Consider the following 14,727-nt stretch of genomic DNA (forward strand, 5'->3'; position numbering starts at 1 on the left):
GGATATTCAGGCCAGTATGTGCCTGTAGCTCATTCCCCTGAATGTTTTTCAAGTCTTATGTGCTACCAAAAATTGTTTCCAGAATATCACCAAGAGATCTCCCCTGGGGCTGAAGGCTCAGGGGTGACATGGCATTTGTGAGAGTATGAGCAAATACCCAGAGAAGAAAAGCAGATCCATAGGCACTACAGCTCCTCTAACCCCCACAACAAGCATTATGGTTACTCAAACCTCAGAAACCAACCCTGTAGCTGAGCCAGAAAGCCAACGAGCACCAATACCAGTCACCTCTATACAGAAGAAGAAATAGACCCAGCACCATCATGATAACCTGAAGAAGAGGCGGTAGCAGAGGTCATCATCCAGTTCTTGTCCTGGAGTGAGTTGGGTGATATAACAAAAGATTTCAGCTGCCTTCCAGGGGAGCACATCATCACCTGGATATTCCAATGCTGGGACAATGGGGCCATCAGCCTGGAATTAGAAGGCCGGGAGGCCAAGCAGCTGGGATCCCTGTCCAGAGAAGGAGGTATTGACAAGGTGATCCGAAAGAAGCACCAAGCCCTCAGCCTCTGGAAGTGACTTCTATCAAGAGTAAGGGAAAGGTACCCATTCATTGAAGATGTCATGTGTCAGCCAGGCAAGTGGATGACCATGGAGCGAGGTATTCAGTACTTGGAGGAGTTAGCCATGTGAGAGATGGCTTACAATGATCCTAATGATTTACAGCTGCCCACTGATGCTGATGAAGTCCAGTGTTCCTGACCCATGTGTCAGAGGTGCACCAGGTTCATATGCCAACTCACTCGCCATAATAGACTGGGGGAGGGAAGAAGCACCAACAGTGGACTATCATGGCCTGGATGGAGTCACACTGTGCATGGGTGCTGCAGTGCTGGACATGCTGGCACTGCAGAATGAAAGAGAGTCAAAAACAGCCAAGTGGCATGGCACGATTGACACTGCAAATGCTTTCCTTTCAATTCCTTTGGTGGCAGAGAGCAGGCCACAGCAGGCATTGCCTTTGTTGCACCCCACCAACAAGTGAGGGTTGTACCAGTGGTGTGGTCCATCCTTCCATGGTCATCCTCCATTCCACAACTCCTCACCAGCCCCTGGAAAGAGCTGCTGTACTGGGTACCAAACCATTGTGGGCAAAACGTAACTCCATCTCCATCTAACCCTGCAGGAAACAGGATGTGGATGGAGGATGAAGGAAGCTGTGTGGAGCAGGCGTGTCCTGATGGAGCTGAAGCAGGTGAAATGGTGGTAAAATCAGAAGGGAATAACCTTGGGAGAGCTTGTGAGGACAATTGGGGGATGGAGGGATGCCTGGGGATGGAGCAGAAAGGTGAATTCACCCAGGGCAAGGGAGATTGACTGCTCTTTGCAGAAGAAAGTCTCAACAAATGTTCCCAGTGCAAGAAATGCCTCCAAGACAGGTCAGAGCTCAATTGCCATCAGAGGTTGCACAGAGGAGGAAAGACTTTTAAATGCCAAAAGTGTGGAAAGGAGTTTGGGAAGAGCTCGGACCTCAGTTCCCATCAGAAAAGCCAGAAAAGCCTTCACTCAGAGATCAGAGCTCACCATCCATCAGCGAACACACACTGAGGAGAAGCCCTACCAGTGCTCCCAGTGTGAAAATCTTTCTGGGGGAAATACAGGCTCTTCAGATATGAGAGGCTGCACATGGGGGAGAAACCCTTCGAGTGCTCCAACTGTGGGAAGAGCTTCAGCCTGAGCAGGGACCTTATCACTCACCAACGTTTCCACACAAGGAAGAAGCCACTGCTCCACATGTGGGAAGTTCTTCTTGAGAACCTCCCAAGAGCATGGAAGAGGAGAAATGGCTTGTGTTGGCTTGGCATCAAGATCACACAAGACAAGAAGAAACGAGGGCAGCATGGGTCATCCACCTGTGTGAGACTTAACCTTTCGTGTGTGTGTTTTCTGCTCATGGGAAGAAAAGAGTTGAACTCTGCAGTGTGGATTCATCAGTGAGGCCTGTGTGGAGCCAGGACTTGGACTCACTGATGCTTATGGGTCCATTCCAACTCATGAGATTCTATGACTCGTACATCCCAACCTCAAGGCAGGGGGCTCCCCCAACCTATCCCACTTCCTAACCCTCCTCCCCCAACATTCAGGACCCTGCCCCAGCCCCTTGCTGTTGCAGGGTGCTGTGGGACTGGGTGTAGCCCAGAGACTCCCTGGGTATAGGGGTTCTGTGTCACACCTTATGTGATGCCCCGAGTGCTTTGGGCCCTGGGCAGGGTGGAGGCACCACTCTTTCTGCTGCCCAACTCCCCTGTACCTCACAGGGCTGGAGTGGGGGGTGCTGCCAGGGGGTCTTGCCCCACTGAAGGCCCAGGGCTGCAGCAGCCACTCAGGCCCATCTCTCTGGTCGTGTTTCAGGGGCTCACACACACTGCAATACATGCTCGGCTGTGACCTCCTGGAGGACAATAGCACCAGGGGATATTGGCAAATCACCTCCGTCAAGAGGGACTTCACTGCCTTTGACATGGACATGATGACGTTCACTGTGGCAGATGCAGCAGCACAAATCACCAAGATGAAGTGGGACGCAGATGGGATGTTGGGGGAGGCAGTGGGGTCTGCCAGCAACCCGGCCCCGATGGCCAAAGGAATTGACCTTGACAACATTCCTGCAATCCCTTGAGGTAGAGAAAACACTCACTTCATAGCAAGTCCGCAGAACAGGGTGAGCATGGAGACAGGGTGCAGACTGCCCAGAGACAGGCAGGAGGCGGAAAAAGATGACCAGAGGAAAAAGTGTAAAACAACCCTTTAGCCTATAGCGTTCTTACGTGTTGTTTGGTTGCTACTATAAAGAGTCTGTGCAGTTGTAATAAAGGGGCTGGAGCATTCTAAAATGCATTGATCACTGAATGGTGCGTCTGTCTGTACAATGACACAGGATCCCTACCTGATCCCATCTGGAGCAAGTGGAGAGTCACCCAAAAACACAGGAGATCCCCGGGGGTCACCAGAAGCCACATCTGTGGCCACGCTGGAGAGGAGGGAGGAGAAGGGAAGCAGAGGAAGTGATGGGGGTCACAGCCACCCTAGAGGGGCTGGTGAAGAAGGGCTGTCCCTGCCTCCACCCCCAAAGAGACTTGAAAATCCCCAAACTCCCAGCATGAGTAGGACAGCCAAAGAAACTGGTGCTTAAGGGCAGGACCAGACCACACAGGGCTCCCCAGGGCAGCCTCTGCTCTTCTCCACTACCACTCACCTCAAATTTTGTTAAATCTGTTACTGGATCTAAATGACAGGAAATATTCTACCCTCACTATGAAAAGAGAGGCCTCTTCAAAGAGAGAACGAGCTGCTATATGAAACAGGCTTCTCAAAACGACTCATTTTATATTTCTGGTTGGGACTTGAGGCCCCAGCCCAGGTGCTTTGCTGAAGTTCTTCACCCTCCTACTGGCTTGTGGAAACACACTCTACAACCCAGAAGGTTGCACAGTAGGTATGTTTATTACAAGTAGATGTATGTGGGATTGCTCCACAACAAACGTGCATCCCAAACATGGCAATTCACCTCAGTTACACACAGTAGAATGTTACATATTAATGGCATTTTGCAATACACCTATACATATGCATCACCTGTTCCCACTTCGTATTAAAATTAGTCCCATGAAGTCACCACCACAAACTCCTCCCAATTGTGCCTGCGCACTGTCTCCTGCTGGTGGTCGTTGGGGGTCTCAGGTTGAAGGCTCAGAGTCTTCATCAGGTTGGACCTTTCACCTTCTCCCCTGGCACATGCATAGTTGTGATCCTTCAGCTGGGCAGGATTGTCCTCCTTATCAGTCACAGGTGCTACATTCCTTGGGATGCTTGGGTCAGGAGTCACAACCTTGCTCTCATTTACTTTGTTCCCCTTATTGGCTTTCCCCCCAAGCATCTTGCAGTAGTTAGTAATTAAATTGACTCTTATTTATGTGTTAGTTATTATAAATGAGATTTCTTATGTTCCCTTATATACCCCCACCAGTGAAGTTTGTTTCTGCGAGTCAGTCTGACCATGGGGTGGGCTCTGCCCACGCAATAGCAGCAGGGAGTATCCAGGCACCGGGCTGTGCCCATGTCCTCCTCGTATCACACCACACCAACGACCACTCAGAGTTTCCAGCTTTCCCCATGTGCTGTGGCTGGGGCCCTGCCAAGCGCTGCCAGAGCTGTGCCCACCGAGCCAGCTATGGGATGGCCAGGTAGCCACTGAGGTTCAACACAGCCAAGTGCCTGCACTTGCATTTGGGTCATAATTCCCAAGCCGCACTACAGGCTTGGAGCAGAGTGGCTGGAAAGCTGCCTGGCTGAGAAGGACCTTCGGTCATTGACTGACAGCTGGTGGGACATGAGCCAGCAGTGTGTCCAGGGCATGGAGAAGGCCAGCGGCATCCTGGCCCGAGTTAAGAACAGTGCGGTGAGTAGGACTGGGGAGGTCATTGTCCCGCTGTGGTCAGCACTGGAGAGGCCCCACCTTGAGTGCTGTGTTCAGGTTTGGGCCCCTCACCGCAGAGAAGACTGGTGGCAGACTGTCATGGGCTGGATGGGGTCACACTGCCCATGAGTGCTGGGATTCTAACTGGGAATGACTGGGAAACGCTCCCGATTGCAATTGGCCCAGAGGATCCGTGTGTCCCGGCCTGAACGACCTCCTGGGAGGGAATTTCAAGGACTCAAAACGGTCCTGATGAGCAGCTTTCGCTTTTGCCTCTGACAACCGGCAGACGGGATCTGCCCGGCTCCCGGTGGCGTCAGACGTGTCTTGAGCTGCTATTGGCGGACGGGTGGTGGTGGAGCCAATCGCGGGGCCTGGACGGTGGCGGAAACAATTGTGATGCCCGGGCAGTGGCGCAGCCAATCACGGGGCTCATGGTGGGATTTTCAGTGACGTTTGCAGTAAGTGAGAGTCCTTCACCTCCTGCTGTCACGGCACCGGATCAGAACCATGTGGCTGCTCTGGGCGCTGGGGCTGCTGCTGCTGCTGACGGTCCTCGTCCGGACGGTGTGTGGGGAGTGCAGGCGGGGACCCGGAGCCCTTTCCCTCAGCACCGGGATCCCCCCAGATCTCCTTTCCTGACACTAGTGCTGCATTCCCTGGGCACCGGGATTCCTCTTGACCTTCTTCCACCCTGGGCTCTCCTTCCCTGGGCCCTGGCAACTTCCCCTGGTAGAAAGGAGCCCTCGGTCCATCCCACGGGATGCTGAGTGCCCCCTCGGAATGCTCCCCCGCTTCCCGCCCACCGCCGGCCTGGCTTTGCCTTAACCCTCTCCAACCCTCACCCCCTGATCTGCATCTCTGTGGGACCTCCCCCATCACTGACACCATGGACCTCGGTCTTCCCTTCCTGGGAAGCAGGACCCCCTCCTGGACAAACCTCGGTGCCCCAAAATCCCCCCACTAGTCACGTCCCCCCCGCACTGTGTGTCCCTGCACCCCCATCCCTCACTGTCACGCATGTCTCCACAGAGCTCCACTCCCTGCACTACTTTGACATTGCGGTGTCAGAAAATGAACTGATTTCTTGTAACTCCTCTCCCAGCAGCGTGCTGTTGAGCAGGGCTGGACCAAAAGCATCCCTCAGACACACATTCAGGTGCTCCAAGCATCCCAGCCTGGGCAGGAGGATGCTCTGCTGGGAGGTGACCTGCTGGTCCTGCCTGGCAGCTGGGGCTCAGTGGCTCTTCTGGGCTCACACTGCCCTCTCCTGGCAATTGAGGGGGAGATGTCCCAAGGGCTCCTCAGCACTGAGTTGCAACTTGTAGGACCACAGAATGGAGAAAACACAGGGATCCCTCCCTCCCTCCCTCCCTCCCTCCCTCTCTCAAGCCTTCTCTCCACCCCTCTCTTCCCCCACCCCTCCCTCTTTTCATCCCACCCTCCATCTCTCCATGTGACCCCATTGCCCGAACATGGAGAGGTAAAACTCATGACATCCTTCAACTGGATCCAACCTTCTCCTTCCACGTCTCCCTCCAAATTCCAACAGTGCCATTGACTGACCAAGACCAGACATTGGCAGCGTTGGCCATTTTCACCTTCTGCTGTGTTTTTTTATGGGGGGAGGGGCATGTGGGGGGGTGTTGTTTGGGGTTTTTTTGCTTTCCAAACTCACGGAGTTGGGTCTAGGCAGAAGTTCTCCAGGTGGGACCTCATCAAACCAAGGCTCTCAGCCACCTTGGGGAGAATCTCCCCAGGACTCAGCCCACGTAGGCTTGAGGCAGAACACAAATACAAGGGGACTATGACATAGTCACCATCACGGAAATGTAGTGGGAAGGAGAGGAGGTGGGGTAGGCCTCTATGTTAGGGAGCATTCTGATCACCTTGAGCGTGATGACAGCGTTGAGTGTCTTTAGCCCTTCTGACTTTCTCCCTACATGATCTCACTGAATTCCTATAGTGACAGTGAAGCCACCTCAAGTGCTGGGTTCAGGTTGTCCATGGGAGCTGCTTAAGACTTTATTTTCTGACTGTGGGCTTTGGTAGGAGGATGTGGAACTTCAGCAACTCGCCTGCTCTGCGGCCTCAAGTCCCGCCCAAAAGTGGTTAATCTGCCTGTGGGCAAATTTCCATTCTTTTCATCAACCTGCTGCAGCAGCAGCTCGTTTCGTTTCCACCACTGACTTTTCTTTCGCTGGGGGTTTAGAACATTCCCCTTAATTTTGAGCTCTTGTTGGATTTGGGATAACTCCTGGAGAGGGGCTGTGGGGCAGAGCAGGGGCTGCCCCAGGGACCATTCTGCAGTCCTGTCCTGCCCTCAAGCAACGGATTCTGGCGCCATCAGAGCTGCTCACTCAGGGGCTCTGGGGATTTCAGAGCCTCTTTGGGACAGGGGCAGCCCTTCTTCACCACATTCCCTCTGGCAGGGGCAGCTGTGACCTCCATCGCCCTCCTCTGCCTCCCTTCCCCTCCCTCCTCTCCAGTGCAGCTGCAGATGTGGGTCCCGGCGAGCCCTGGGGGCTTCCTGAGGTACTGGGTGACTCTCCATGTGCTCCAGCTGGGATCAGGTAAGGATCTTGCAGGGCTGGCGGGGGCTTTTGCCTGCTCTGGGTGGCAGATGTGGGGCAGGGAGCTGCCATGGGGCCAGGAGAGCCCAGCCCGGAGCTCAGTCCCACAGGCTTTCGCTTTTCCTTGGCCGCTGTGGCTGCACAGGGGCTGACTGGGGTGGAGGTTGTTTTGTGGAGCAGGTTCCTGCTCCTGGGAAACCTTCTTCTCTTTCCAGTCCTCCCTCTCCCGCTCCAGTTTCTATGGGGTCTCTGGACCATGGCAGAGCAAAGCGACACCCGTGGCATGGAGCGTGCCCGGCTCATGCCAAGCTCAGCCCTGACCTGCAACACCCTCAATTAACATAGATGCCATTTCATGTCTCTGTGTCCTTCTCCATGGCCAAGCTGACTTCAGAGTGGTGGGATCAGGCCGCCCTCTCAATGTCACCATAGGACAGGATGTAGTACTGCCCTGTCACTTGTCCCCAGCCGTGGATGCTCAGAGATGGGAGATCAGCTGGATCCGGAATCAGCGGTCCAAAAAGGTGCACCACTACCGAAATGGGGAGGACGTGTCCGGGGAGCAGATGGAGGAATATGTTGGGAGGACAGAGTTGGCCAGAGATGGTCTCTCCAGAGGAAGGCTGGACTTGCGAATCTCTGGGCTGAGACCCTCTGATGATGGTCTGTACATCTGCACCGTGACAGCTGGTGCTGCTTATGGAGAAGCTTTGGTCAAGCTGGAGGTGTCAGGTTTGTGTCCTGTGTGGTGTAGTGTTTGCAGGGGTGACCGTGGTGTCCCTGGACTTGTGTGTCCCTCCCAGAACTGTGTGCTGTCCCCTCGTGCCCCAGAACTGTGTCCTGTCCCTTGGTGCCCCATGACAGCTGGCACAGTGTCTAGCAGCCTTGGGGGAGGGCAGATGCTGCCTTGAGGCGCTGAAGCTGGGCAGCTCAGTCCTGCTATGCCAGGAGGTTTGGCGAGAGATCGGGGGCCATTTGGCATCAACGCTGGGTGGTTCTGGCATAGGTCGGGGTGGGTTTAATGGGACCTGTGAGGGGTCTGCTTGGGGATGCGGTGGTGGCCTTGGAGCTGAGCTCATCCCTCCCTGACCCCAACCATGGGCTTTTCCCCAGCCACAGGCTCTGTCCCTCAGCTCTCTCTGGAGGGGTACGAGGCCGGAGGCATCCGGCTGCTGTGTCGATCGGCTGGATGGTTCCCACAACCAGAGGTGCTGTGGAAAGACCCCAATGGGCAACATGTCCCCTCGGTCTCCCAGAGACGTTCCCCTGATGCCAGGGGCCTGTTTGACATCGAAGACGCCATCGTGGTGAATGGGACCAGAGATGGGAACTGGTCCTGTGTGGTCAGGAACCGCCGCCTGGCCCAGGAGCAGGAGGCGTCCCTGCGCATATCCGGTGCGACGGCTGCAGCCAGCCCCTGCGGCGCTGGAGCAGGGCGGGGGGTGGCTGCCTGGCTGGGAGCAGCTTTGGGCTGGGCTTGGGGTGCAGTGTGGGGTGTGGGGGCATGGGAGGACTCTGTCCCCTTGAGGCCAGGGCTCACGGGACAAGAGCTGGGAGGTGTGGGGCGGGGCTCTCTTGGTCCTTCTTCCCACGGACGTAAGTGGAAATTGGTCCCTTTCCGTGCTGTTCTGTTTGTTTCTCAGCTCCCTTTTTCCACGATGCCCATCCCTGGATGGTTGGTCTGGGTGTGCCCCTCGTGGTCCTTGCATTCTCCATTGGGCTCCTTGTCCTTGGTGCTTATCTCTGCAGAAGGAAAGGTACGTTTGCTCCCAAAGGACGTGTTGCCTCCATCAAAGAGCTCTTTGGGAAGCACAGAAGGGGATGAGGACAGGTAGGGTGTGGGCGGGAGGACAAGGAACATGGCCTGAGCGCCTGGCTGGTGGGAAGGTCCCAGAGACCCTCTTGAGCTGTTCCCACTGAGGAAGCAAGCTGCTCTCCTCACCTCCACTTCCTCCAGCTTTGCTTTTCAGCACTGCTGTCCAGAGAGCTGGGCGAGTCCTTCTGGCCCTTTACCCCATGAAAACCTCCTGGCACAGGAGCCCCTGGCAGGGATTTGGCTTTGGGAGATTCCTGACATTGTGGCTGAACTTGAGAGAGCCTGGGTGGGCTGGCGGGGGATGGGCTGGCAGGGAGCCATTCCTGGGAGCGAAGTGGTCTGTTCCTAGTCCCTAAAAAGGAGGAGTTGGGGATCAGCCCGAGCTTTGTGTGCTCCTGTGGGACCAACCATGGGTGAGTGGTTGTTCCCTCTGGTCACACATCACTTCTTGGTTTTGCTTTCCAGGGAAACGGGATGCAGCCCAGGGTGAGTCTGGTGTAAGTAGCCAGTTCTGGGGTTTTGAGGGGGGTCCCTTCCTAAAGCGAATTTGGGGTCTGTTCAAGCTCCGACAGCTCCTCATGGGCAGTTCTGGCATGATGAGATATCCTACCTGATCCAGTATGTCTTTCTCTTTGCTTTCCAGAGGAACAAGATGCAGTATCAGGTGAGTCTCCATTAGTTCAGGAATGCTGTGGGGTCTTGTTTCTGGTCAGGCTGTGCTCAGCCCTTTCTTCCTCTCTTTGCCCACCATCTCTATCCCCCATCCCTGGGACTAGGAAAGCCCAACACCATGTGCCTGGGATGGTGGGAAGGTGGGGTAGACCAGTGTGGGGAGGGACTCTCTGCCCTGGCAAAGGCTGCTGGGGTCCAGCTCTGGGATGTAATCAGGCTGGATCATCCTGGGGTTCGAGGGCTGTTTGCACTTTTGGGAGTAGTTTTGGGTCTTCAAGAGCTCTTTCTCCTTTTTCATGAGCAGTGACTGGATGGCAAGATGTCCCCTCTGATCAAATATTGTTTTTTCTTTCCAGGGAAACGATATTCATCATGAGGTGAGTCCCTCTCTGTCCTTGTTCATGGTGTGGGGCCCTTTCCCAAGTGCTCTGTATTCCGCCCTTTCCCTCCCTGCACATCATCTCCATCCCGGCCCAAGGTGATGTTCCTGAAGTGTTCGGCAGCTCGGGGGGACCAGTGAGGGCCTGGTCCCTCTTCACCAATCTCTACATGGGGGACAGCTGTTGGACATGAACAGACTGGCAGGGAGAGAACTCCTGGAATCAGATTGTCTCTATCCACTTCCCATAAAGATCTCAGGGTTCTTACAGACCTGGTTTTGCTCCTGTAAGCCCAGTTTAATGATGCCAATCACTCCCTGCTGACCAACATCGATTTGCTTTCATTTCCAGGGGAAGAATCTTCATCACTGGGTGAGTCTGTGAGCTCCAGCACGGTGTGGAGTCCTGTCACAGGGACTCTGTGCTCGACCCTTTCCTTCCTTGCCCATCCTCTCCATCCTGGCATCCCTGGGGCTGGGAAAGCCCAAGGCCATTTAACTGGGAGGGTGGTCAGACTGTGGACACCAGCTTGAGGATGGACATTCTGCCTTGCCCAGAGCTGCTGCGACCAGCTCTGGGATGTGACCAGGCTGTCAAGGGAGCAATTCCTGGGCCTTGGGGGCTTTTTGCAGTTCCCAAGTAAGGAGTCCCAGCTCTGTTCTTGCTCTCTTTACCTCATTATGAGCAGTTACTGCATGAAAACCTCTCCCATCTAATATAATATCGCTTTCCTTTTTTCCTTTCCAGTGGAACATGACGCAGAACAGGGTGAGTCACTGTGATCTCTCCCCTGCCCCATGAAGCTCTGTAGTAGCCATGGGATGGAAGCCAGCTGCAGGGCGTAATTCCTGGGTTCTGGGTTTTTTTTCTTCAGAAAGAATGAGTCTGTGGTCTGCACAACCTCTTCCTGCTCTTCCATGAGCAGCTTTGAGATGAGGAGCTGTCTCACCCTTAGATTTTGCGTTTCCAGCAACACAGACTCAAGACCTGGGTTTATACCCCACCTCAGGAAGGATTTTGAGGCCTGCCTCTCCTCCAGCTGCTTGTTTATGAGTGCTGTCATAGTGCTGCGTGGCTGGGTTCTGGTGGGCTGCAGGGGTAGCTTCTGCAAGAAGCAGCCAGAAGCTCTCTGCAGGCCCCACAGAGCAAACACCAGCCATCTGAAGACAGAAGTTGTTGCTGACCAAGGACGAGCCCATCAGTGGCGGTCACAGCGCCTCTGGGAATCACAGTTAGGAGAAAAAGAACCCACAAACAGACGCTTTGTGCCCCCAGAAGAAGGGAGTGAGAAGGTGTGAGAAACTGTGCAGACACCAAGGACAGGGAGAGGGGAGGAGGCGCCCCAGGTGCTGGAGAGAAAGATGCCCCAGCAGCCTGTGGAGAAACCCATGATGGAGCGGGTGTCCCCCCCGCAGCCCATGGATAATGGCAGTGAGCAGAGATTCCATCTACATCCTGTGGAGAGACCGACCCATTTCACAGCAGGTTTGCCTGGGGACTTGTGACTCTGTGGGGGGACCAGGCCAGAGCAGTCTGGGCCCGAAGTCAACACCTCATGGAAGGGAGCTGTGCTGAGGCAATTGGTGAAGAGATGGTGCACCAATAGAGAGGAGTCACATTGGAGAAGTTCATGGAGGACTGTGTCACATGGGTGGCAGCCCCACGGTGCAGCAGGGGAAGGGGATGAGGAGCCCTCCTCGAGCTAAGAAGGAAACCAACTCATGAGGAATTGACCCAAACCCCCATTCTCCCAGTCCCTGTCCGTCCCCACGCCACAATGGAGGGCAGAAGGGAGTGAAATCCTGACTAAAGTGAAGTCTGCTGAGAAGGGAGGGTTGGGGGAAGGTGCTTTAAGATCTGACCACACTTCTCATCACCCGACTCTGGTGTCACTGGGGGTGCAGGGCAGTGCCATCAATTAAAGTTTTCTTTCCTTTATTATGTGCTGAGTCTGTTCTGCCCATGACACTGATTGCAGAATGATCTCTCCCTGTCCTTATCTCTACTCCTCGGTGTTGAGGTTTTACCCCGGCTGATAGCTGAGATCCACGCAGCTGCCTGCTCCTTAAAGGAAAAGAGCAGGGGAAGGTGGGGGCGGGGGGCGGCGCGGGGGAGGCAAGGGAAGGGAAAAAGAAGGGGCAAATAACAACCCCAAAACCAAGAAACCAAAAGCCCGTGGGTTGGGATAAGGATAGTTTACTAAGATAACAGAAAGATAAAATATAACAATGCTGACAGGACTTTAGAACAAAAAATATATGAAGCTGTTGATACACAATGCAGTTTCTCACCAAACCCACAGCTCAGGCCGTGCCACCCAGAGCCATCCCAGAACCCGACCGTCCCCCAAAAACCGCGCGTCCTGTTGCCGCCCCGCTCCTCCTCCCATCAGCCCCCTTTATACTGAGCATGACAGAATTGGCATGGAATACTCTCTTTAGCCCGTTTGGGTCACCTGTCCTGGCTTCGCCCCTCCTTTCTCATGAATAGAGAAATATGAAGAACTGAGAAAGTCCTTGACTGTCTGACAGCAACTAAAAACATCAGGGTGTTATCAGCACTGCTTTCATTTTAACTCTCAAACACAGCATTCCATCCACTGCTACAAAAGAAGTTAACTCCATCCTGACTGAAACTAGGACATTATCCACCCCTTATTCCATACCATTTACGTCATGACTGTATCCAACAGTTTCTTTTGGGTACAACCAGTTTCTTGTTTCAGACATACATATATGCATGTACACATGTATACACACACATGTGCATACAGGTATTATTCCCTTAGTGTATGGACCATTCCTCTGAGTTTGTTGAGTGAATGAACATTTAGTCCATGATGATTTTCAGGCTCCATTCGTCATAACAGTCTCTCATGATGTCAGTATGCGCCATTGGATTGTTGCATGCTGCATCTTGGGCTCTCAACCGATACACCTGACATGGTCCATGCTCATAGTCTGTGAATCAAAGGTGTGCATCTTCAAAGGGAAAGAGGAAAAAGTTCTTGGGGTGGCAGGTCATGGTCCTATCACTATGGCACTCTTCCTTCATTGATTTGTATGGCTCCAGCAGTAACTCCATTGGTACAACATACAGTAACATACAGCAATAATAGCAATAATGAATATACAGTAATGGGTTATTTAGCAATTATTATAATACAATTTCTACCTTATTAATTATATTGGCTATTCTCACCTAAAATCAAATCCCTTTGAGGTACACATCGAACTTCTCCATCCTTCTGCATTACCCACCAAGTACAACCCGGTCCTTGAGCAAAAGCAATCCCAGACATGGGTTTACCTTTGTCTGAAGCAGGGATGACCCAAACCGTCTTCCCTAATATACTCTTTATATGCACCACTGGGACTCTGTCTCCTTGTACAGTATGTGGAAATTTTGACTGGGCAGGGCCAGCCCGATTGGTAGATCCCCTAGAGTTAGCTAACCACGTGGCTTTGGCTAAATGTGTATCCCAGTGTTTGAATGTTCCACCACCCATCGCTTTCAGGGTAGTCTTTAAGAGCCCATTATATCGTCCAATTTTCCCAGAGGCTAGTGCATGATAAGGAATGTGGTACACCCACTCAATGCCATGCTCTTTGGCCCAGGTGTCTATGAGAGTGTTTTGGAAATGAGTCCCATTGTCTGACTCTATTCTTTCTGGGGGGCCGTGTCGCCACAGGACTTGCCTTTCAAGGCCCACGATTGTATTCCGGGCAGTGGCATGGGGTACAGGATATGTTTCTAGCCAGCCGGTGGTTGCCTCCACCATTGTAAGCACGTAACGCTTGCCATGGCGTGTTCGTGGGAGAGTGATGTAATCAATCTGCCAGGCCTCCCCATATTTATATTTCATCCACCGTCCTCCATACCAAAGTGGCTTCAAGCGCTTAGCTTGCTTGATTGCGGCACACGTCTCACATTCATGGATAACTTGTGCAATAGCATCCATGGTTAAGTCCACCCCTCGATCTCGAGCCCATCTATATGTTGCATCTCTCCCTTGATGACCTGAGGAATCATGAGCCCATCGAGCTAGGAATAACTCACCTTTACGTTGCCAGTCTAGATCTACCTGAGCCACTTCAATCCTAGCGGTTGTTTTGATGTTCCTCCATGGCCCGACTCTTAGGCACATGGGCATCAACATGACGTACCTTTACAACAAGCTTCTCTAACCGGGCAGCAATATCTTGCCATAAGTCAGCAGCCCATATGGGTTTGCCTCTCCGCTGCCAGTTGTTCTTTTTCCACTGCTGCAACCAACCCCACAGGGCATTGGCTACCATCCATGAATCAGTATAAAGGTAGAGCATTGGCCACTTTTCTCTCTCAGCAATGTCCAGGGCTAACTGGATGGCTTTCACTTCAGCGAACTGGCTTGATTCACCTTTTCCTTCAGTGGCTTCTGCTACTTGTCTTGTAGGACTCCATACAGCAGCTTTCCATCTTCGTTGCTTTCCCACAAGGCGACAGGAGCCATCAGTGAAAAGGGCATATTGCTTCTCATTCTCTGGCAGTTTGTTGTAAGGTGGGGCTTCTTCAGCCCGTGTCACCTCCTCATCCTCTGGTGACATCCCAAAATCTTTGCCTTCAGGCCAGTCTGTGATCACTTCCACAATTCCTGGGCGATTAGGGTTTCCTATTCGAGCCCGCTGAGTAATTAGTGCAACCCACTTGCTCCACGTAGCATCAGTGGCATGGTGTGTAGAAGGGACTTTCCCTTTGAACATCCAGCCCAGCACCGGCAGTCGGGGTGCCAGGAGGAGCTGGGCTTCAGTTCCAATCACTTCTGAA

General features: G+C 53.3%; 2 protein-coding genes and 1 long non-coding RNA gene across 3 annotated transcripts in view; 2 read left to right on the forward strand and 1 right to left on the reverse strand.

The window, feature by feature from the left end:
- LOC311202952 (class I histocompatibility antigen, F10 alpha chain-like) overlaps positions 1-14,727 on the reverse strand; it is a gene marked incomplete at both ends in the record, with an annotated part of 133,247 nt that overhangs the window by 55,122 nt on the left and 63,398 nt on the right.
- Positions 1-14,727, forward strand: part of LOC311202881 (butyrophilin subfamily 3 member A2-like) — a gene marked incomplete at both ends in the record, with an annotated part of 70,624 nt that overhangs the window by 11,050 nt on the left and 44,847 nt on the right. The gene's annotated exons all lie outside the window — the stretch shown is intronic.
- LOC311202969 lies at positions 9,237-11,859 on the forward strand. The gene is made up of 6 exons (XR_014617948.1): positions 9,237-9,366; positions 9,513-9,533; positions 9,898-9,918; positions 10,273-10,293; positions 10,669-10,689; positions 10,796-11,859. It is a non-coding gene; the product is annotated as an uncharacterized lncRNA (long non-coding RNA).

The sequence above is a fragment of the Gallinula chloropus genome, assembly GCF_964237585.1.
Source record: "Gallinula chloropus genome assembly, chromosome: 32".
NCBI classification, from domain to species: Eukaryota; Metazoa; Chordata; class Aves; order Gruiformes; family Rallidae; genus Gallinula; species Gallinula chloropus.